The sequence below is a fragment of the Festucalex cinctus genome, chromosome 12 (genome assembly GCF_051991245.1).
Source record: "Festucalex cinctus isolate MCC-2025b chromosome 12, RoL_Fcin_1.0, whole genome shotgun sequence".
In the NCBI taxonomy this organism is placed as follows: domain Eukaryota; kingdom Metazoa; phylum Chordata; class Actinopteri; order Syngnathiformes; family Syngnathidae; genus Festucalex; species Festucalex cinctus.
This window is the reverse complement of record NC_135422.1, coordinates 207,416-232,459: the sequence shown is the minus strand read 5'-3', so window position 1 is coordinate 232,459 and position 25,044 is coordinate 207,416. Positions and strand designations below refer to the sequence as shown.

Here is a 25,044-nt window from a genome sequence, read left to right as displayed (position 1 = left end):
TGTGAATGTGAATGCTTGTCTTAGCCAGTCCAGGGTGAAGCCTCACGGCCTAAATCATGTGGGATAGGCTCCAGCTTACCCATAAACCTGATTCGGGTAAAGCAGGCGAAAATAAATGTCTTTGTTTTTGTTATCTGAATCTTGATTTATCTCTCAGTGGCTGTCAGATTGTTTGTTCATCACAGTCAACCGATTTCATAGCATGCATCCACTTGTTTCTTGTACCACTTTCGCTTATGCCTTTAGTTGTAAACCTCCTGAAGAGTACTTCAAATGCTGAATATCTGATGTCAAGCACGTGCTCTGAAAGCACTCTCTTCACTCTGGATGAATATGTAACCCAGTAGAAAAAAAAACAACTGTCATTTTCGTTGTTTTAATGCACCATTTTATTTTGAAAGAACATTTATTTCGGTAAGCGGAAGGGTGCATCTTCTGTGTCTTACTTTATTTCCTTTACGGAACGTCACTTAAGTGATAATGACTTTCTGATTGGTCAAAGATAATAGACCCGCCTTCTCAAGACGTCGTCTCGAGTGTGGCGTGTGACGATTCCTAATGATTGCGAATGCTAAACCGTCGTCTCGGTGAGTTTAATGCTTATTGAAGTTGATGTAACTGTGTCAAATATTCGAATGCTAATTGTAAAATGTGTGTTTATTTTAAGTGTGAATCCCAGCGTGAACTGAGAGTCCGTGAATATCTGACCGCGTTCATGCTCAAACCGTCATATTGGTGAGTCGGCATGTGCTTACGACAGACTATGGAGGAAGAAAAGCTAATGCTAAGTTAACGATAAGCTAATGTTGCTGTGAGTGGCATTATACTGCTTATTTTAAAGGAGAAACTTGATTGTATTTGTTTTAAGGTACTTCTAAAGCAAGACTTAGGTTCACAAATAATGGTGTCGCCATGTTTTTGTACAATTATATGACAATTTGATGTTAAAAGGCTCATTTTGATGCAATGTGAGGTTAAAGTGAAATAATCGAACTCACTCAATTATCTATTGGCTTCTAAAATTATTTTATTGACTTGATGGATACATATTAATCATAAAACACATGGTTAATAAGAATTAAAGATGAGGGGAGTTATTGTTATTGCGTGGGTTGGAAATCTACTTCATGTGTAACGATATTTTTGAAAACATGCATGTTGACTGTAATCTAATGTGATTTTGAATGCAGAATGGTAGAAATTGAGAACTACTATGAAACTATTAACTACTAAGAAGATTAAATTGATGAAAATAGACTTATTTAGCTGTATACAATAATAGAAATTATTGTTATGCAGGCTAGGTTTTTTGACCTGGTATTGATCAAAGAGGATTCGAGATTGGATGAATTCTCCTTCGATGGAGATGGCGAGCCTGTGCCCAGAACAACTGTCAACCGGAAGCAACATTCTTCTCACGTCTCTTTGGGAGACCAACACGTGGTAACAACACTACCACCACCACTACTAGACTTAGGACTACGAAGAATACTGACTGACTTGAACACTGAACATTACTGAGCTCAGTAGGACTTGGGGATTAGTATTATTTTTTTGAATTGCGAATTGTGTATGTATCTTTAGATGCCGGCTAGGACATTGTAAATAATGTTGTTTTATTTTGTGTTCTTAATACAGTTCTTGTTGCTCATCTCTGCCTCCAGCTATTTCTTTGGCGCTCTCACCATTGCCCCTATTGTAGCCTTCGGGAATCTAGACTCTGGTCCAACTTACTCGATTCCTCCATAACGGTATTCTTGATAGCCGGGGGTTACAAATACATTGAAGGGGTTCCTTGACATTCTGCAAATTACATCTCAATGTTTATTGCATCTGAAATATGTTTTGGCCTGCTTGTGGTGACAATAGACATAAGAAGTAAAACTCATATTTCAACGAAAAGACTTAGACTTAAGGTAAATGCAAGTGAATGACTGAGAACAGCAGATTCCAGACATCAACTTATGCATGAATTTGTAAGTAATAATAATTCTGGTAACATAAATCTACAAATATATATTTGAACAAATGAACTTAAATGCTTGATTCTCAGGGTGTGGACTTTTGCAAAGAGAGGCGTCTTTGTCGCTGGCTGTAACCAACGCTTCAAAGGGCGAATGCTAAATATGATATGGTTCATCTCTGCTAAAGCAATTACTATCTCCTTTATTAAAACAAACAAGCGGACAGTTCTGGCACAAACATCCGAGTACGCTATGTGTGTTTCTGGATTTTTTTTTTCTTGCAAATCTGCAAGTTTGTTTCCATAACTTTATGATTTTATTTATTTTTTTCTCTCACAGATTTGCCACTTTATAATGTCTCAAATTTACGAGTTTATTTCTCGTGAATTTGCCACTTTATAATGTCGCAAAGTTTTCTCCTCGTAAAGTTTTATGGGGTTTTTTTCTCGGAATATTACCCAAATATATAATTTATACGTGGCCCTAATCCGTCGTCGTACAAACACCCCTTTCGAGCTACCCCGGTCTACAAAAACACCAAAAGAACGCAAACTCCATCCATACGCACAGTTAGACTGCACTTTGTGCTAGATTTGCAGCGGGAACGAGAATCGGGCTCATTGTGAAAATTACAATTCTGGAACCAAATGAGCTGCTTGCTATCATCTCCTTTTGTTAAATGACTTTATTTACTGTACACACCCAATATCGTGTTACTGGTTGCTATATACAGTATATATTTTTGGTGCAGGAAAAGGCACCATGTCCATATATTTTGAAAACCTCATCAAACCTCAAGAATCTTCAGCACATATCATGAGGATCCAGCTCACTGAGTACAGTAGCTAAAGGAAGCCCGTTTTTGCGTTTGTCCGATGACTTACTTGTGTTTCAACCACAAAAGGTTATCAAACCCATAAAACACAACATTTGTAATACTCGTCATCTTGGTGCTGATTGTTTATGTTGAGGTTAAGATAGCATTCATGAAGGTGAGAGCTTTCGAGGACTTTGGAGCCAAGGTTGAGAACAAATTGCTCGGCAAATTCCCCAGTGTGACCAAAGAGCAAAAGTTCAGAGACAACATATGGCTTTTAGCAATTTCAAGGCTACATTTTTTCTTTTCTGTTTATCTATTACATTAAGTAGGACATAAGAGCAACAAAAGTAGCAGCCGTCACTGTGACAGCAGTGATGCTATGTGTGGTTAAACTAGCTGGGTGTGTGTTTGGCTTCTCTCAACAGTACATTCCATTGCAGCCAAACAACCAAACCACAATACAACTTCTGTTCTTCAGATGAATCAAAAGTTTGTGCTGTGTGTCTTCTCCCGACAGCTACATTGCCTCAGGAAAAAACTCGATCTGGCGGATGTACTGTTATTGTTTATACAGCATACTCACATAGCTTTTATCCTAAATATACAGTAGTAAATGCTAGTCCAAGCTGGAGGTCTCCAACTGAATAGAAGTAGCAATATCAACCTGAGACAACCTAGAATGTTTCCAAATGAATTCCAATATATATATATATATATATATATATATATATATATATATATATATATATATATATATTGTGAAGAAGTGCAGCATTTGACACGATTGATCATGATATACTGTCGGACAGGCTGGAAACTTGGGTGGGGTTCAATGGAACAGGCCTTAAATGGTTCAAGTCCTATTTGGAGGAAAGGAGTTACTTTGTGACCATTGGAAATTTTGAATCTGAAGTGGGGTCCCTCAAGGGTCAGTCGTTGGACCCCTATTGTTCAGTCTGTAAATGTTACCTTTGGATCAAATGCTTCAGAACACCAATGTTGACTATCATAGTTATGCAGATGGAACACAACTGTATTTATCAATGTCTCCAAATGACAGCAGTTCTATTAACGTATTGTGTCATTCTCTAGAGCAAATTAACAACTGGATGAACCAAAATTTCCTTCAGCTAAACGAAATCAAAACATCTTCTCTCTGGTCCGGCGGCTCGGACGACGGCTTTTCGACCAGCGGCTTCCGGCGGCACTCAACAAGCGTGCGCTTCCCGCTATAGTTTCGGGCGACGGCGTAAGTTCTGCGACGTAAGTTCTTATTGTCACGGGCTTGTGCACGTGTTATGATGCGCTTACTTTTGTGATTTAGGTCACATGTGTGTTATTTTCTTACCTGGGATCAGTTGAGGGTTTCTGTTTAAACATTGTAGAACGTCAGGAGATGTTAAGTGTCTGTTCAGGTAGGATACGTGATGTTCGTGATGTCAACCTTTCATCCTTTAGGTGGATTCTACCTATGTGATGCTATTCTTATAGTATTGGGGTATGCAGGCAAAATCATGAAAAATGCATTTTAAAATACTTTTGGACCGAGCTGTATGGAAACCTTGATCAACAATTCATTTGCATAATGTTTTTAATTAGAAAACCACATGTGGTGGTGGTAGAAATCTAATTGAGCAATAAGATGTGACCTGTATCAATGATTGGGAAGATCTGGAAATGATCTATGAATTGATATGCGTAGTTCCCTTAATCAAGGGGGATTACAGAAGAATGTCAAAGTCATGTGTGAGTAGTTATTGTTGTTACCTTTCAACTTGACCCAATCATACCAGTCTACAATTCCATCGGATTTTGATATTGGTTAAAAATCATTCGATAAAAACATGTTATTGAGCAGATTAAATATTGTAAATTTTCTCAGAAGGCAACTGCAGCTTTTAGTCACTCTCTACCACCCGCCAACAATTCCCCGGCACTGTACTGTTTATCAAAGTATTTGCTTTTATTCTGCTGTCTGCTACCAGATCAGCATTGCCCATGAGAATCTGCTCTCAGTTGCCTTACCTCATTAAATGTGTTGAATAAAAAGAAAACAAAACAATTGTACTGCACAATCGAGAGCTCCTGAAGGAATGATCGCGCTATCATCCCGCACAAGCAGCGTTCGTTATCATATCCTCAAGTTTGAAATAAATCATCAAGCAATGCAGTAGTTTGGTTAAGATTCAGACAGCTCCATCCATCATTCACTCAACAAGTGGATGTAGAAAACAAACATGGTGCAAAAGGAATTGAAACTTGCTCTTGATATTGCTGTTCAGAACACCACAAAGATGTTTGACTACAGCTCGTAAGGTTCTTGTAGCAGCCTCCATCCCTTCTTTGGATTGATAACTGCATGTAAGCACGTCACTCATTCCAGGAGAAAGGCTTCTTTCCTCTCATAATCATGTGGAACCGTTCCGAACATAATACCTGCACAGTTTTCTTCTGACATCATTGCCGGAAGAGTGCAGGCTTTAGTCAACACTCTCCAAATGACAGTCAGGGAACCCGAACTGAATGGAAAAGTTATGCATGTCATTTTTAAGGTCAGCCTAATTTTCTGCTTCGTGTTGGACCTTATAGGCCACAGTCTTTATCATGTCATTTCATCCGTCCATTCAGTCTCTGTTCCAGTTTATCCTCATTCAGGTTGTGGGCATGCTGGAGCATATCCCAGCTGCCTTTTGGACGAGAGACGCGGTGCAGTCAGAACTGGTCATCAGCCAATGACAGGCCATACATAGACAAACAAGCACTCACACCGAAAGACAATTTAGCGTCACCTGGCATTTTTGGAATGTGGGATGAAAGCAGATTACCCGCCTATGAAGTAACTGTCTTCTTTTCTGAACACAATTCAACATCAACCTTCTTAATGTGTGGTGGGTCAATATCACTATCAAGTATAACTACTCACAGCAATCCAATGTCAATGCTCCTGCGTTAGAATGAGAATCGACTTCACTTTCAATGTGACACAGATTCTAGCTCCCATGAGTGGTTGGTGTATCAGAGGGGATTAGAAATGGGTATGCAGCAAGGCAAAAGATCATCGGTCCCAGTACTTGCAAAACATCCTCAGTTCACTTCTTTTTTCAGCGACCAATTGATAGTGTTGTTTTTGCATCATTTGACTGTCAGCACTTGTGGAAGTTGGAAGCATACTGTTGTGAAAAGATACTGTGTTCTCACTAAGCCCTCTGATTGAGTGCCTTTGCGCTTGTCGAATGTGAACATTATTGCCTCATCTGTTACAACTCTCTAAATAGTTGCATTGTGTAAAGATTCATAGTTTCTGACTGTTAGATTTAACGGGTAAATTCCTCATGTTCTATTCCCGTTAGGCAGATGTGGGGCGACGAGCAGACCTTTTTGGCAACAAATGTTTGCTGCCCGCTTACATCTTTGACGTGTATCCTTGTACCAGTTTCACAGTACATGTCCAGCAAATAATTGTGACCGAATATGTAAGCTAACTCATTTTAGGATGAATTGTGATTCCCACCACATGCTGAACGACGGCTTAAAATTGCACTAGCTCAGCTGTAAGCACTTGGGCTTTAAAAGCAGAAGGTCACGGTTCGCATACAGCTGCTGTTTCCTGACTATTTTCGGGCACTGGACCCCCATCCCGCTGTAGCTGAAGAGACGCAGATGTGTCTTTGCATGCCTGTATTTATGTGATATGTTTTATTCATATATATATATATATATATATAATATATAGGGGCGTGCCTTCAGATATGACATTAATTCATTCAATAATCATGCTAATAACTTTAAACACTCATATCTCAAATCACCACTCAACTGAAAGGAATGGCGATTAATCTATTCCAGCTTAAAAGCAAAAAATGTTTGTGTTTCATAAATATATTGTATGCAGTAGGCTATTGTATTTGCGGGGGTACAGAGAACAGGTCGGCCTGCAGGTAACAAAAATCATTGACGCCCATGGAAATGCATTTGGAGAAATCATTTTAAAAACAAAAAGTCTTTAAAAATCACTGATAAACCTCCAATCTGCGTTTTTTAATTTTTTTGGAATGTAAAAAAAAGAAAAATTAATTTGAAATTAACAAGAATAATGAATGCTGTGCTATAAAAAAGGTCAATCCGTGGATGCCAAATCGCAAGTATGCAGTAGTAATAAGATAGTTGAATCGAATGTAAAGAATTAAAGAGTTTCTGCATCAGTGGCCAGCGGTCATAATAAGCTATTAATGCGGTGCATGCCCAAACCCTTCAATAAATGATTGAAATATTGATACAGTACTTTAGTTCAACTGCTTTGGTCTTAAATTCCTGTGTAATTTGTCCTGTTTTCCTTGCGGAGAGATGGAAAGCCGAGTAGCCGATAGTTAGCACGCACAAACCGTCGCGAGAAACGGGAGTGTCGCGAGAGGAAGCTCGGCTTTGTGAACCGGAAGGCCGACCGCTTTCGTGCATGCGCAATGACAAATAAAGTTGTTTGTTCCGAGAGGTTTCTAAAACGCGAGCCTCTTGAATGGCAAACAACTGTCAGTCTAGCAACGACGCGCATGCGCATAATTGGCTTACTTGGCTAGCAGTCGGTGGCTTTGCATCCCGAGCTGCAAATGCCGGCAAATGGCAGCTTCCGTGCCCGAGGAGGCTCCAGTGTTCTCCGGCCCGCTCCAGCAAAACTCTCATTTTAAGTGGTTGTCCTACTGAAGTAATCATCACAAAAACGTGACCCTTGCGCGACCCAAACTTAACCCTGGCATGACCCAGTGATGACAAAAACAAAAATGAAAACCGTACAGTGACGAAAATTCATACAATCCAATCAGAAGGAATGAAACGTTGGTTGCAAAAAAAACACTTGGAATCTGTTCACGCGTTCACTGCACTTTATTTAATGTAATTTCATTTAATGAACTTATTTAATTTGATTTATTTCATTGTGCAGCTGTAAAATTAATCTCAAGCAATTATACACTTTTTTTATTTAGGTGAAAACTCAGTTCAACATGTTTCATTGAAACAATTCCTAAAAGACCATTATATGAAATGTGTCTTGCGTGTTAAACTAGTAACCAAACAGGTGTGTTTTAATTTTCTGCATAAAAGTTGAAATCTATCCTGAAGGAAAATATCGACGAAACTGTCATGTTAGTCGATTAAAATTGCTCTTTATTTTGTCGACTAAAATTGGAATAAAACTAAAATACAACCAGGACTAAAAGTAATTAATTTTAGTCAAAAAGACTATAACTAAAACTAAATTAAAATTTATTGCCAAAATTAACACTGCACTCTACTGTATTTTTGATCCATTATGTAACTAATCCAGTTTTTGGACTACAGAAAAAAAACAAACACACAAATTTATTGCCCGTAAAAAATTGGTTGATTGGACTTGGAGTTAATCTATGTCTAAATAATTGTCAGGGCACCCACGTGAACTAGTTCTTGTCCAATCAAAGATGCTGCATATTTGCTTTGTCTCAAGTTTCCAAAATGTTTCCAAATAAGAATGAGCTCTTGATTAATCCAAACAAAAGGTTGAAATAGAAGCTGACAGTTTCAGACATATATGGAATTTTTCCAAGGGAAATGTTAGCTTGCTAAATGTTGCAGTTGATAAATGACTAAGAATCAGGTTTGTAACTGGTAGGAAATACATCTGAGAAGAAGAGATCACCCGCCACCAGTATACTGCAGTAAGCCTGACAGGAATGTCTGCCCCCTGCTTGTGGCAGAACAAATTAAGAACGCTTTACTTCACATGTATTTAAAGGGACATACGATAAATTTTCTTGACCGCTTCTTCCCCACAAGGGTTGTGGGGGGTGCTGGAGCCTATCTCATCTGGCTTTGGGCAGTAGGCGGGGGACACCCTGCACTGGTCGCCAGCCTATCGCAGCCCAGAATGCAATAACAATCATTTTCAAAAATCATTATGAATAGATTTTTTACATAATATAGAACAGAAGAAGATATGGAAAAATACATTGATTTACTTAGAAAAGTTACTACAGCAAATTAATGGAAAAGAGTAGAAACAATATTAGAGAGACCTGGAAAGTAAATAATAGTTTAATTAGAGAGAACACTGGAAAAGCCACATTACCTCATTCTATCTTAAAAAGAGATACCTATCTTCATAATAAGGAAGCAAATGAATTTAACCTTTGTTTTTTAAATATATATATAAATGTTGGGCCGAGTCGGTCGAAAAAAAGAAAAAAGGAAAAAAAAGTGGTATCGAACATTCCTAGATAAAATGATCAGAATAATCAAATATCAAAATAACAGCCCTAACTAAAGTCTCCGCTTTCCTTTAGCGAAGTGTTGAGAGGACAACTTGGAGATTGATTCCAGCTAACAGATCATGTGCACGTCCTCACCTAATCACATCTCAAGAGATCGCCAGTGCCACAACATCAAATGTCAAATGGGTGGAAAGTCTCCCGTTGATGCCTCAAAATCTTTCTTTTCAGTTAAAAAAAAGAAAAAAAAGTTAACTCATTCATTTATTATTTGCATATCATCATTGTACTATCTGAAGCTACCAATTTCGATACCCACTTAAATAACTATCATGTACCTCAGAGCCGTACTTATCGGCATCCCAAAGTCTTAATCCTAAATCTCTCACTTCTCCCAAAACTTTCAACGATTTAGTTAGAAACCGACAACTTTGAATTTGTCTAACCCCTGCACTTATACCAATAAACCAGAACTGTACATAATGTGTCCTTGTCTGAGTACGTACAGTTTGGCACCAGAAGACAAACAATCAACAAAAATACAGCACAAGAAGTAAAAGTAATATACATTCAATTAAATAACTGAAAATATTTACTTATCATCTTGTAAATAAAATATTCCCTGTTATGTACGTGCGCAGATACACACAACACAATACAAAGAAAGTCAGTTGCCATAAATTCATTTTGAATGTGGGATGCTGAAGAGGTTGAAATTTTGGTTATTTCATGTCTGCAAGTGCTTGTTGGTCATCGGATGAATGATGGACTCAAAAGTCAAGCCCATATGACTGACATGCTTTGTCTATGCAAGCGGGCAGGAGAATTAATTCATGATGACGAGCTTTATCTGCTATATTGTTGATCCTCTTTTGATTCCATGTTTCTTCAAATATGACAAGCCACTTTCAACCTCCAGAGAAGATGTTTATGTACAAATCGAAGAATAACAAGAGTAGCCAGAATGAGGACGATGATGAAGGGCCTCTTCACGGTTTGATCCTCCTTCCAAGAGCAACTTGGGCAACCTTAGCCAAACACACGCCCATACGTAGCACCCCCATAAGATCCTTGTGTGACCTTAAAGCTTTCCGCCCAGCGTGTTTATGAAAATAGCACTTTGTTTGGACCTCACCAAAACAGCTGATTTTATTACCTCTTTTTTTTTTTTCTTTTTCTTTTTTTTCCTGCAAACATGCTAAAACATCCAGTAGAAATGTTGTCTTAGCTGTGTTGAAGTGCATCTTGCAGAGATGAGAGAGGCCAAAACTTCCCGAGACTTCATTTGGACTTGTGAGTCAAACCAAACATCCAAATTCTCAACTTGCATCAAGGTCCAAATTGTACCCACCTGGTGGTTTACAGGAAGTAAAAAAACAAAACAAAAACAGAATCATCTCAAGACCTGGGAAAACAACTGGGCAAAAAAATCTTGATTTTTCAAAAAAACTATATGACGGGGGGCGGAGCATCAAATATTGCCTTTAAAATGTCATTTGTCCAGAAAGAGCAAATGCTTAATAACCCCCATGTTCAAGCTCCAGAAAATCTCAAACTTCTCATGCAACTTAATGGTCACAGCCTGAAAACATCTATATAATTAAAATCACTTATACATAAAGCGCCACCTAGTGGTGACAATAAATGTCATACTTTACATGTTGAGCTGCTGTGCCAAGCTTGTTGAAGGGATCCAGTTAAAAATTTGTCAGAAAAGTCTTAAGATGTTGATCATGCCCCACACCGAATATTGTAACTTTTCGCCAAAGGGCGTGGCCTATACAGTGCCGCAAAGTCTGATCATTTTTCGTGACAATAAAAGCTGCTTTAACTTGACCCAGATGATCCTATCCTCTCAAAATTTCACACATTTGATCAGAGTCCAGCCCTTAAGACATCTACGAACTTTAGATTTCATCTTACTGGTAGCGCCACCTACTGGCATTTTTTTTTCTTACGATTTTTCTCCAACCACATTAACTGGACCTCATATTTGCTCAGATGAGGGTTTCGGCCTTCACGATGTCACAACACGAAGTTTGTGAGTTTTTTGCGAATCGCTGTGGGCGTGGCTAAGCGCTGTTCGCCAAGAAATGGACGCCAATTTTGAGGGCCTAAACTGGCACAGAAACACATGAAACTTGGCACACACTTCTGGCCTGGCAAAATGAGCAATATTTCATCGTGGATTGTACTATTTTTACAAAAATGACTCAATAGCGCCGGATAGCAAACCCAGGACCCCCCCCCCCCCCCCCCCCCCCATAACAAGGAGTGCCTGGCTCCACTGGACGCAGGTGATGACCTGGCAGCAGACTCCGTGTTCCACCAACTTGTACAACGTCCAAGAGCATGCTCACGTATACATGGGGATACACGCATGTACACACACCTGTAACAGTTTAAAGTTGACGACACGTCCAACTCTCCAGAGATATTTCAGAAAAGGCTTCAAGTGAACTTTGAGTACAAATCCCGTCATCCGCTTCAAATCTTGGTGCTCCGTCATATTGGTCCATTTCTCTTCACTTGGCTTTCATGCCACGAGTCGGAGCTGCCCTGTGTTTACAATCGGACATGAAAGGATCTCTGCACGTTTTGCTGACTCCCTTTAGCAGGAAGTCCTGGAAAGAGTGAATAGTTCAGGTTTGACTCAGTGGGAGTGGGACTCAGGGTGGGGGGCTGATAGACTGGAGATCAAAGTCCCACATTGAAGCTATATTCACATAAAACAAATGGGCTGTTTGCTCAAGGCACAAGTTCTATTGTCAACAGACTTGAACTGTCGAGAGACGCAGTAGTAAATGGATAAATCTCAGTGGAAAATTCCACGGGCAAATCTCATGCACCGCTCCATCAAATGATGACGTTCAGGGCTTACCAAGAGTTATTTCTCCTCATGTGTGGTCGTAACTGTTGTTTAGTCAATCCACATTTCAATTTAAGACCTCTACGAACTGCTTCAACTTCTGATTTTAGAAACATTGTCACATTTATTGACTTTCAGACTGATTTTACAGCTATTTTGTTTTTTTCTCAAAACATGTCAGTAACAAAGAGAAGGTAATATTATCACGCAAAAGTAAAAGCGGTGCCTTTTTTTTTTTTTTTTGCACCATGGACTGTAAGGACATATTTTGTAGGGCTGGGAATCTTTGACTGTCTCACGACTTGATACGATTTTTGGGTCTACGATTTGATTCAGAATCGATTTTCGATTCAAAATGATTTGATTGACAAATGATTTCTGCTTCAATTTCCAGACATGCACAACATTGTCATGATCTACTCCAGTCTGCTTTGCAAGACAAAATGGCAAATAGAGACACTCAAGTCTTTTTTTTTTTTTACATTTATTAATTTTGTATTGTAAGTGCCTTTTTCCACAAAAACAGCATGTGGGCTACAACTGCCTTTTCCCCTTCTTCTTCGTTTCTAATTTAAATAAAATCCATTTTTGGATATTAAATATTGATTCGATTAATAAATGAGAATCTTGATTCTTTTATGAATCGATTTTTTGGCACACCCCTAATATTTTGATGTACCAGCAAACAACCAGATGAAAACAATTGAAAACTTCAAGTCACCATTATGCTGAATGTACTGCACTTGAAATGAGTAGGAGCGCTTCACTTGTTCTTCATTATTAAGCCAGTAAAGAGTAATCGTTTGTCACCCCACAATTGATTTGCTTCATTTGCAAGTGTGTTGCCACATGTCGTATTACACAGTAGTACTACTGATTTTGTTTCATGAATACGGCTTTCTGACATGTCACTATTTAGCTTGTTATTTAGCATACTTTTTTCCCATGTCATATTTTCAGAGTCACAGGCGGATGCACCTGATTTTCAAAATAAAAGGAAAGTGTATTTTATTAATTTTTTTTTTTTCAGTGTCTGTGTGGCCCAGTTCCAAATGGCCTGCGGGTCGGCGGTATCACTCCGTGCTCCAGTGGTTTGGGCCCCTGATGGAGACGATAAGAACTGTAGCTAATGTGCAGAGAAAGAAATAGATTTGCACCATTGAGAATGACCCTGCGAATGACTGCGGGTTACTTGGTTAGTTTAAGGAATGTACACCAGTGAGAAGGCATCGTTGAACTTTACAAGATGGAGATTCTCGACAGTATTCAGTACTCCTCACAAGGGTCGCGGGGGGGCTGGAGCCTATCCCAGCCGGCTTCAGGCAGTAGGCGGGGGACACCCTGAACTGGTTGCCAGCCAATTGCAGCGCACACAGACACAAACGACCACTCGCACTCAATAGGCTCACCTAGTGACAATTGGGAGCGCCCAATCAACCTGCCATGCATGTCTTTGGAATGTGGGCGGAGACCGGAGAAGACCCACGGGGGCATAGAACATGCAAACTCCACCCAGAAAGGCCAAAGTCAGGACTCGATCTTGTGTCCTCAACACTGGGAGGCGGACGTGCTAACCAGTCAGCCACCGTGCTGTCCACAACATGAAAACTGAAATAAAACCAAACAAAGTGTTGCGGTTCACACAGAGGGTCCAAAAGCGATATGGAGAGGCGTTTGGAAGAGGTTTGAGCTGATGTTATTGAGCTAGTGAGCAGGATGATCAGGGCATGGGCGAGTGGAGGTCCAAGTTGCCGGGGAGCCGATGGAGTGTTGAGCAATGGGTCCGATGGAGACGAGCAGTCCGTCTTGACGAAGGCTCGAGTGAGGCTGGGCAGGGAGGTACTGGCACAGTTAGGCGACACAAAAGCTTAGACGGGGCAAAGCGCTCACGGACGGAAAAACTGGTATAATACAGGCCGGAATACATACCATTTCCGTATTTATGTAATATATTTTTTTTTGTTCTTTTTATTCCATATATATATATTTGAAGTTACAAATTATTTATATTTCTTATTGCCCTGCGATTGGCTGGCGGCCAGTTCAGGGTGTAACCCCGCCTACTGCCCATTGCCAGCTGAGATGGGCTCCAGCATCCCCCGCGACCCAGGTGAGGAATAAGCGCTCAACAAAATGGATGGATGGATGGATATATATATTTTACATCTGTTTTCCTTTTCACTTGTAGTCATTTATTTGTTTAGAATTTTGGAGTTTTGGTCCTCACTACAAAGCTGCTTTCCTTCAACACGTTATTGAGCTCAGCGTTACCCACTGTTGCTTTTAAAGTGTCTTCTTCATCTTTGCTGCGTGAATGAAGTTGAAATCAAGAAACGTTGGCCCACAGCAAGCATAGTTTTGATGTTGGTGAATGCTTTGAAACACTGGAGGGAGCCCGGTGCAAAGTACCCAAGGCAGAGCAGTTTGATTTCCCAAATGTTCATAATTCAACCGTTTCTATTTGAACAGGCAGCAGGGAACACCTTCCTTTGGGTTCTTTTAGTGGCTATTGTGTTTGTTTGAGCCAAATATTGGAAACTTTGATACTGAACCCTCGAGTGTATGTTAACTTTGGCAACCAGCGAAGGATTCTGGGGATGCTTTTCTTGCGAATTGCTGTGCCTCCACCGTCCACCACCCACCAACTAAGGTCGCCGAGTTCCCTGACATGAGGAAGGAGAAGCACAGGGAAGACATTGTGATGCATCTTGGGGTGAAAACTTATCTCAAGTGTCTCCGAGGTTTTGAAAGAAAACACTTCAATGTGGGAGTTTTTTTCAATGTGGGCCTATCTTGTATTGCCAAACGGCTTCATCATCTCGCCAGTATAGATTCAACATAAATGCACCACGAAGCTTTCAAATGCCTTCCCATTATGCTCTGTATTTTATTCTTTTTTTTTTTCTTTTCTTTTTTTAAATCGGTAAACATTGATACTACTGTGGAAAGGAGAACAATGGATGTTAAGCTGTACTGGCGAGCCCCTGCGCATCACAGGATGAGTCCTCACAGGACGCGAACTTGAGCTCAGTGCCACGGAGGAAAGACTGAGTCAGCAAACAAGTAATATGAGATTTTTTTTGGTTTTATAAGCCAGACTTACAGTTTTAAGTTCTCTTTTTATACTAACCCTAACCCATCAACAGCGGGAATGATCATTTGTTTGGCCATGAAGGCATGAGGAGCTCTGTGGACCAAATGCCAAATGGGACATGGTGAGGTCATCCTGAAAGAGAGATCGAAGCTGAGGCCATTCAAGGGTTGGATGTTGGGCGATGCTGATCAGGAGGGCAGGGAAGACAGGAAGTTCACGTGGCTCACCGGTGACAGACACGGTGTTTCGTTAGTGTCACTGGCAGAAGGGCTAAGGAGCAGAACTGTGGGGTGGTGGACCATGCACAGTGGAAGAGCAGGATGTTGAAAGGAACTGCAGCTTCGGAACTTGACTGAAACTGTAGAGCAGCTTTGCCTAATCTTGGTCCTTTAGGACCGGAGCCGTACAGGTTTGAGATGACCCCATCCAGGCTCCCACACACCTGATTTATATAATCAGCTCATCAGCAAGCTCTGCAGAAGCCCAATAATGATCCTGATCTTAAGAGTCAGTTGTGTTGGATGGAAACATCTCAAACCTGCAGGATTCCGGCCCTCGAGGACCAGGATTTGAGATGCCTGCTGGACATTGTAGATACAACTGCATAATATAATATTGACACGGTTACGTTTGAGTAGAGTTCACGACCCGTTTTTCAACTAGTTTTAGGCTAGATGATGTCTGGACTATATGATGTCAAGGATCTTCTCTGCTATATGATGTTTGTTGATGTCAGGAACTATCTGTAACTACGCAGTCAACAGCCAATGAGAGAATTCCATGTCAGTACTAGTACTCACATGTCTAGCCACAACCAATGAGAGTTTTTGGTTTAAGGGTGTGAGAATTGTGTGTGTTTTGCCGGATTATTGCTCAACTGTTCCTGTGTACAGCTCTCTTCGGTTCTGCCTCTCAATGTGAATAAATACAGTAGATAAAATGCTATTTGTGTCTGCGTTTGGGATCCTACCTCTCAGCACACAACAATTGTACTGTGGTGCTCGTATCGTTTGTCTTCCAATCGTGAAAATGTGTTCAATAATGAAAAATGTAATACACAGAGAAATATATGTATTTATTCTGCTCCATTTAGTTGAAAACATGACAACATTACAGAAGAGGGTGGAATGTACAGACTGTCAAATGTGGTCATCTCTTTTAGTGATTCCCACACAAAATACAGGAGCCTCATTTTTCACAGAGTCCATAGAGCAGGTTGGAAATTCATCTGCGCGACTAAGTACAAAAATTTCTAGTTGTTTGATATATACAATGGCAAAAAAAAAAAAAAAAGTGTCACGGCAGACAGACCAGAATTATCTTTAATTAACTGGAGAAGAACAAGCAAATTGGATCCGCGTATTGCACGATGGGGATATTCTGTAGAATGAATAAACTGTGTGTTAAGTCCTCAAGGTCATGTGGATTGCAGATTGAACAAAATCACTTTCTGTTTACAGAGCCGAGTTTTCTTTTTGTAGTGTTACTGTTCTACCACATGGTCAGACTGTGCGTAAATTTACAAACGTCCTCACATCCAAGTCCAAACTGATAAATCTACTTGGCATGGGAATATTTGTGCACATTGCAACACCACTTGATTGAAAGGAGAAAAAAGAAAACAGTAATAAGCAGGGTAAATTAGACTGATAAAAGGACTATTTGAATTTGAGACATGGAGCTTATAGCTGCTGCAATAATATTGAAAGGCTTGAAAGAAATGGGTGTGAAAAAATTTGGGGTGAGAACAGTGGTCGGTGCCTTGCTCAAGGACATCTTAACAGTAGTCAGGATGGGGACTACTGCCGTTGCAGTTTATTATTTTGTCAACATGCACACTGCCCCAGGGAATGGTTGCGGTGGAAAGCATATTTTAATGGTCCTTACGTATTTCGCGTGTCAACAATGAATGATTGTTCTATTCCATTCATTCATTTTCCTTTGTGTGACTTGAATGACTTGGCAAGATGAATTTTGTTTTGACAGAGAGAAATTTTCCATTTGTCTGTTTAGTTCCAAAGGTTGAACAATTTGTAAAAATGAATGGTTGATAGGAACCAGTAAAATACTTCAGCTGGAAAAATACAGCTGTCAAGGTATTAACTTAAAAAAAAAAGTTTTTACACAAAAACATCCTGAAAAAAACATGATGCATATTCGGTGGGTATTATAACAGTACTGTACTTATTTTTGTATTGCCATGAAAACTGGTATGTTTGACAACTCAGAAGCTGGCTAACGGCCATTTGAGCTCAGGAAATTATTAGGCATGGCTTGTTTTTGTTCTCAGCATTGACAACATCCCTCGTCATGTGTTTTCTTTACTATTGTGTGCTAGCTACACTTGTGGTCAGAAATGACACTCATCATCGGCATGAGTGTCATTCATCTTGGGTTTTCAGTTATGCATTTCCAGGGTGAAATGGTTATACAACACACAGCCGTCAATGATTACATAAATAAATGCAATGAAAAATGAGCGCACAAGTTGGGATGAACGTCTTGTAACTTGAAAGGCCTGCTCCGAGTTTTAGGGCTGGCCAATAGAAACGCGACATTCATTATAAGCTAGCAATTTTGCCGAAGGTTGAGATTTTGATTAGGGATGTCCCGATCACACTTTTTCGGAGCCGAGTCCGAGTCCGAGTCCGAGTCCCGATCCGATACTGCCCCAACATCTTCTAGTATATGGTGAGTGGACAGTGCTTAAATGAAGAAAACCATTTTTTGGGCACATCTATGAGTTACTCAAAATGCTAATATTAACCAGTATCCAGTATTAATATTTCGCAGAAGCTTTAATTTTGAGAACCTACTGTAGCTATTATAAAGCATGCCACTTTACACAAATTGATGGGCTAACCTAATCTTATTTTACTTCAGGAAGAAAAAATACAGTCGATGTGTGTGTGAAACAAGTCAACTTAGCAACAAACAAAAGGGTGCATTTGAAGAGCAAGCAAGCAAAATGTATTTCATCCTAGCATGTCTTGAATTTGGGTCTTGACTCGCACCAGACTGCCGGCCCGGGCGGGATGGCGGGATTTGGTGCATGCCTCAAAGACCCCACCATGGCCCATCTCTGCTCTCAGCACTTCTCAGATGACCAAGCTCGGGAGCCTTTTTCTTGTTTGTATCCTCAATCTTGTTATTTTGATCACACGTAGATTGGCTGGCAAAATATAGTTAGCCAAAAAAAAAAATACAATGTAAAAAGAAAAACGCTGTTTTTCCGGGAAAATACCGGCAGCTGTGGTTACCGAAAGTGTACCGTTAAATTACGGTAACACATTTTCTATGTTTACGGTAAAAGATTGTATCGACACTGTTGAATTTACAATTATGAAATGCACTTAATCACTGATTATTTTTTTTTGACATTTAAAAAAAAATCATGTTTTACTTTAAAATGGAAAAATATGCTATTTCTATAGTAAGATACGGTAATAAAGTGCTTTCCTACCTTACAATGCCCTCAAAGTGCTTTGCATTTTGACTACTCATTTCACAACATCAGGAACAACTGCACTTACATTACTCTGCTCATGAATATTTGATACCATCACACTGCACTGGGATCGAACCGACAACCGCACAGTTGCAAGACGAACACGCTACCACTGATCCACCCTACCTGTTGTTTTTAAGTAATCAGTAAAGGACTGTTGGTTCTACAAGTTGAAGATATAAAAAGTTTATATTTGCAGCGTTTTTGTTGTTGTTGTAATTATTATGGTTTCCACAGCTTCCAGTTTTGTTTCTGTAAAAATAAACAGTATTGATACACATTGTTTTACTGTATATCCAAATATTCTAATCTGTGATAAGATTTTGTCAAATGTTTCTTTTGGCATACACAAAATGTACCAAAGAACCTATATTGACAGTCTTATTCTAACACTTCAAAGATGTCATTTTAACTGTATCCTAATATTTTCTGTTTTACAGATAATCTGTTAAAATTACAGTAATTTGTGAATTTGATCTTTTTAACATTTTCTTACTGTCAAATCAACAGTTGTTTGTTTTCAGAGTTTTACAACATATTAATGTAAATGCTTCATTGTTTTTGTATTTACAGTTTTTTGCTGTTACGATTGACAGAAATTCCCTGTTCAATCTACAGACATTATTTACAGTGTAGGTGAAAGGAGGCGTTCCCGTTCCACCTCTACCTGTAGTACAACTTGTTACATTTCAGGGCTGTAATAATTGTAGAAGGCACTGCTGCGTGCGGTGCAACCTGGAACAAGGAGGAGCAACCGGGGGATGCATGTTTGTGTTTAGAAAGAATACGGGCACGGGAAATCGGGGCACAGTTTCATTATTTGCAATGAGATCTTTGTTGTTGTTACGCACATTTACAGAACTGGAATACATTGGGGATGCTTCAACAGCCAAATAACAGATCTGGGATGAGAATGGGCAAAATAAAGCTGTTGTGCATTTACAAAGTATTCACTTTACAGGCGTTTAGTCATCATTTTTCTCTCTTCACACAACTCGTTCAAATTTCCCATGTCTTGGGAGTCGACTGAAATAGATCATTTTATTTCTGCTTTGTTTGATTCAGTGCAGTTGTGTTTTTCACTCAACAAAATATTAAAGTTGTTTTCTAATAACTTTAAAAATTGAACCTGGCCATGCTTTTACTTGTACATTCATCAGCAGAATACCACATTAAGTGATAAGATGTATATGATTTTTTTCAGGCTGAGTTACTCTCACTCCTAGAGTTTAAAAAAATATTGTATCCCATGTAGGTTGTTTTTGGTTGTTTTGTCACCCGGACAGTAATCACTTTTGCGCCGTGACACATTGTGGTGGAAACGCAAGCCGGATCAACATCCATTTAACCAATGCAAAAAGTTCCTATTTTGCTTGAGGAAATGACATATTCCTCAAGGGCATGTAAGATACAAGTCGATACTTGATCGCCGTTTTGTTATTCTATAACTGACTTAAATGGAGGAGGTGGCCACAATTTTTCATCTGCACTACTGGGGAGCGAGTTGATGGGGACACACGACTGCACACCTTGCAACCAGATACATGGCAAAAATGCCATTTTCAATAAGGAATAAATGTGAATATTCATATTTTTCATGAGAGTACCTTAAAACATTAACAGTTTGACCCGTTGGTTCTCGGAAGCATTTATCCTCACTAGGGTAAAGGGCATGCTGGAGCCAATCCCAGCTGTCTTTGGGCGAGAGGCGGGATCGGCCCTGAACTGGTCCCCAGCCAAATGCAGGGCACAATTAGAAAAACAATCGTTTACGCCCACGGACAATTTCGAGTCTTCAATTAACCTACAATGCGTGTTTTGGGGAATGTGGGGGAAAACCGGAGTTGTGCCACAGCCCTAGTGAGGATAAGTGGTTCAAAAAAAAAAAAAGTGAATAATTAGAGCAAAAATGTCCTTCATTTTCATCTTTGTCAAAACGACTGGAGAGCCGCAGCGACTGAACAACGTATTACAATACTTCTTCAGAGAAAGCAAATAACGTTTGTGAATTGGATATTTTCGTTTAAGGGAGCAAACACCTACCATGTCACCTTTGGTGCTCCGTAAACACTTCCGGGTCATTTGTAAACATAAGCCTAACTCTAAAAGTAGTGGGAAAGCTTTCCCAAATCCCACTGCTTTGTCTACACCTTCCATCCTCGTCGCTTTTGGTCACATGGAAGATGACCCGCAAGTGTTTGCGGAGCACCTAAGGTGACATGGTAGGGGGAAAAAACAACTTTTCAAGTTGTTTTTGCGAGAGAACGCAATCTTTGCAAGGGAACGCAAAGTTTTTTTTTTTGTTTTTTTTTTCGACTCCGTACATTACAGCCAATCACCATCTTTGCATAAAATGCAAAACCTAGCCAATCAAATGGATGTAAAGTCTTCTAGAAATAATCCGTAGATGACGGGGATCCATTGGCACTGTTGTGTATTATTGTGATGGCCCATTCCATTCCATTCTAAGGCCTCGGTCCCCAGGAGTGGCAGCTGTCTTGCACATTTTGTGCCCTCATTTTGTCTGCTGAACTCTGCCACAAGAATGTGACGACGGCCTTGTTACATGGAAGTCATTTTCCATTCAGTCCGGGTTTCACCTTCCCGACTTACTGTGATCCTACACGACAACTGCTGGAGAGCAAAGAGGCATTTCCTTCCCCTTCCCTCTGTCACTGGAGGAAGCCTGCAGTGAACGGCAAAGTCCCTGCCGGGTCTCTGTCAGTTCACTGGACGTCCATCCTGCCACCCTGCGACTCACCCTGCCGGTCGGAAGCCATAAACGTGTCAGTGGCACGGAGCGACGTCTACTGTGTCAAGCATTACCTTAGCCCGTTTATGATCCCTTCCGGTCCCTCGTAAATTATTCCGTTAGGACAGTAGCAGTGAATGACATTTCCCTCAGGCCCAAAGGACACCGGCGTAATGCCAAGGACGGAAGCGAAGTCGTTCCCTTCAGAGTTAACGAAGCTGATTCTGGAGACATCCGCTCCGATAAACAATAATTACAGTACCACCTCTTGAAATGTATGGCTCAGACACATGTAACTTCATTATGCATGATGTTGCCGCAACATGTTTTCATTTTTCTTTGAAAAACAAAAAGAGGAGATGAAGCAAAGAACATGAATTAAAAAAGAAGAACAAGAATTGAAGCCTGAAGTGACCTGAAAAAAACTAAATAACATTCCAAAAAATATATATAACCGGTCATTACCGAAATTAAGGCAATATTTTGTTTGTTGTTTTTTTACTTGTTAATACATCATCACCAACAATAACCATACGCTCGATAGATTCATCCATTTTCCGAGGTCAGGGGTCACGACGCCTACAGCCTCGTTGCCTTCTTCATCGTGACCGACTGATGGAGAGTCTGCATCACTGCAATGATGATGAGCAATTTGCCTGTTGACCTCCAGATCCATTTTTTCCTCAACATACTTGAACATCTCCTCTTTGGACAGCATCTCAATCCAAACCTGGAGAGCAAAGTCCACTTACTTTTCTGCAATTTTCAATTTGGGGCTTCTTCTTATTATTATTATTATTACTGCCGCTTCACACTTGGCTGCAAACCTTTCTCCATGAGAGTTCAAGATCCTTTTGAGATGGTGTGGAGCTCAATCTCCTGGTGTCTCCGTTGCGTTGTGGGGTTGAAGACCGGAGACGGAACTTCAGCTGACTCTCGGTACAATACGACGTGCACTGGTCACTTCAAGCGTCCTACTCGACGGCGCCACTGCACTTAGTAACAAAGCATTTGAACTGACCCTAACCCTCTTATGAATTTTTATCAATTGTGCATGTACAATATTTCCAACTTTTATTTACAACACAAAATCCACAATAACTCATTGCCATATTATGGGCTCTATTTTATTAAGAGTTCAAATCGATAACGATTTTATTTTAAGACCATTCACTTTGTACAGTACCAGCTTGTAATTAAAATCAATAATATTTTTATTTTCAATTCTAACTCTTGATAAAAGGTTGAAGGCTGCATTACGCAGTCCCGCCTACTTCCAATTGTGTTATTTTACTTTACTTTGCACAGCAATGAAATGTTATTTGCGTTCCAGTCCTTTCATTTGCCTTTTGGAAATCTCAATCCAAGAAGATCAGGATTAAGCAAAGTTTTGAAATCCTGGGATATAAAACCCATCTCCATATATCGAGAAAATTGGTTTTGGAAATCTGGATTTCATTTGTTTGAAATAGTCCAGTTCCTGATGATTAAGCCATCAATGTGGAAGAAGAGTTCATGGCTACGTAGCTCATGTGAGTTGAAAATGGACAAATCAGGGACGTTGGGATCTTCGGTGCGGGTTCCATCTTGATGATCTCAGCAGAGCCTGCTGCTATTTGCTTGGACAAACTTTTGATCTTAAATACCCCAAACCGCAAAAGTACACTTTTGAAGCCACACATTTTTACTTTACAGCTTTGAGGAAGTTTCACCACAGGGTTCCTGCAGGCTCTAAAATTGTCTTAAAAAGTCTAAAATTCTGAAACTTCAACTTTAGGCCTTTAATAAAAAAAAGAAAAAGAGAAAAAAAAAAACTATTTTCATCCTAGGTCTAAAATTTAATTTAACCAAGTCTTAAAATTCTTACAGCCGCTCCATCCATCCGTAGTACAGAGAAATTTTGAACATGTTCCAAATGAATCAAAAAACAAAAGCGCTCTTCATCAGACAAAAGTGTCATTTGCGCAGGTCGCATGCACGGTTGTCACACCTCGTCACAATAAAGCTGTCCTGACAGCTGGAATATGTAGACACTTATTTTGTAGGTACCGCAGGAAGTGTTCACTTCATCTTCATGACGTGGAAGGGAGGTGCAGCTACAATTTGCCGGTTTACTTTTCAACTAATTTGTCTTCATCTCATTTGAAAGGTGTCATGTTAGTAAACATCGATAGGCATGAAAATCACCATTGTTGGTCTAACATTTTTGTCCCAATGGTGTAAAAAGGTCTTTTTAAAAAAGGTCTCAAATTTAGCCACGTGATTCCTGCAAGAACCCTGTAGCAGAATTCATGTGAATGTACTTCTAAAGGAAAAAGTTTGTATTTTCAGTTTGGAGTATCTGGAAATGGGAGAAATGCATGTGATTTTAAAAAAATACAAGAGTTGTCGATTGTATTGTCACATCTCAACATGAAATATGCTGGAGATAATATTTGCCCTCGGAAGAGGACCGTGTCCAGGTCAATTGTACTTGATTAGTTTTTGGTTGTTTTTTATATTTCTGTCGGACCCCCAAATAAAAGAATTTTTATGAGCTAAATTGAGGTAAAGTTGTATTTATTAATTCTCTGCTTAGTCATTAATGACAATTGTGGATTGTGTGTTTGCTTGTTTATTTCTATCTAGCACTGGTAAAAGCTCAAGTACTAACTTCTTCCTAGTCTGAATTGATTATTGTTTCATCCAGCCGCCATTTCCCGGTACCGGTGCCGTCACAAGCTGCTCACTGGCAAACCCATTGTGAAGTTCAATTCATGGCAACTTCCTTTGAACTATTCCAACCTTTGCCAAAACCGGAGCTCATTCACTCCACCTAATCCTCGTAGACTCTGAACATCGATCGGGACTACATTTGTCACGTGTCCATCCAGCTGAAAGGTTCTTCTGTGTTCTCCATCTCTATTTCCAATCCAATACCTGAGCCGAATTGGGTCAACCAATAGAAATCACAGCATTTATACCATTTGTGGTTCATGAAGCAACTGCATACACTTAATATTTGTATCAAATCTTCTGAGCGTGAGAAAGGATTTGGAATAGGACTATATTTCAATTTGGGTGCTATTACTACTAAAATGACCCCTCTGACCCAAAAAGTCAAAGCCTTATTGGTGTGCGACACCTGTACTGACCACATTGTGTTGCGTTTCAAATGAAAACGGGTTTTGTAGTACGTGCAGCGCGGCACATCTATTACACTTTATTGCCTTAGTTTTGCCAAGTCATGAGTCAACCAAATTACCACGATACTCAACAAGGACAAGACTGCACTAATGATGAGCAATCTGTTTGTCTCGTCATTGGTGGTAACAGTAGTTAATTAAGGATGGTTGTCAGCAGTCTGCCCTCAGCCTGCACTGTGCCATATGCAAGAAGCCGTTTGTTTTTCAACAAGGCTTGTGTCCCGTACATCGCCATCGCCATCGCCATCTTCCACTGACCAGCTGCGTGTGCGCTTTCCTGGCTACTACGGGTGATGCTGACAGACTGATTGCTTCCTGACTCGAAGAGAAATGCAGAGTAGCGGCCTGCGCATCCGCCCTGGACCAACAGCCCTTCCTCCTGTGGAGCGCACGCCAACATACAACACACATTCATAATCATAACGCCCTCGTATGTTGTTCATAAAAAAAAAAAAAAAATGTCTTTTGACTGAGACAGTCCCGATTTTGAGACCCGGCGCGGCTAATTGCGGCAACCTCATTGTTTGTGCCATGTTTATGTCAATTACACGCTTGTCATAGTGATTCATATATGATCAACCCATTCAAAGGGAATTTAACTGTTAAATTGCTT

At 40.0% G+C, this 25,044-nt stretch overlaps 1 protein-coding gene and 1 long non-coding RNA gene across 3 annotated transcripts in view; both read left to right on the top strand.

Annotated features, from left to right (window-relative positions):
* The window catches only part of LOC144031746 (protein YIPF5-like), a 74,819-nt gene that overhangs the window by 32,535 nt on the left and 17,240 nt on the right, over positions 1-25,044 (top strand). The gene's annotated exons all lie outside the window — the stretch shown is intronic.
* LOC144032221 (uncharacterized) lies at positions 459-1,651 on the top strand. Its single transcript, XR_013287724.1, has 3 exons — positions 459-587; positions 668-735; positions 1,300-1,651. It is a non-coding gene; the product is annotated as an uncharacterized LOC144032221 (long non-coding RNA).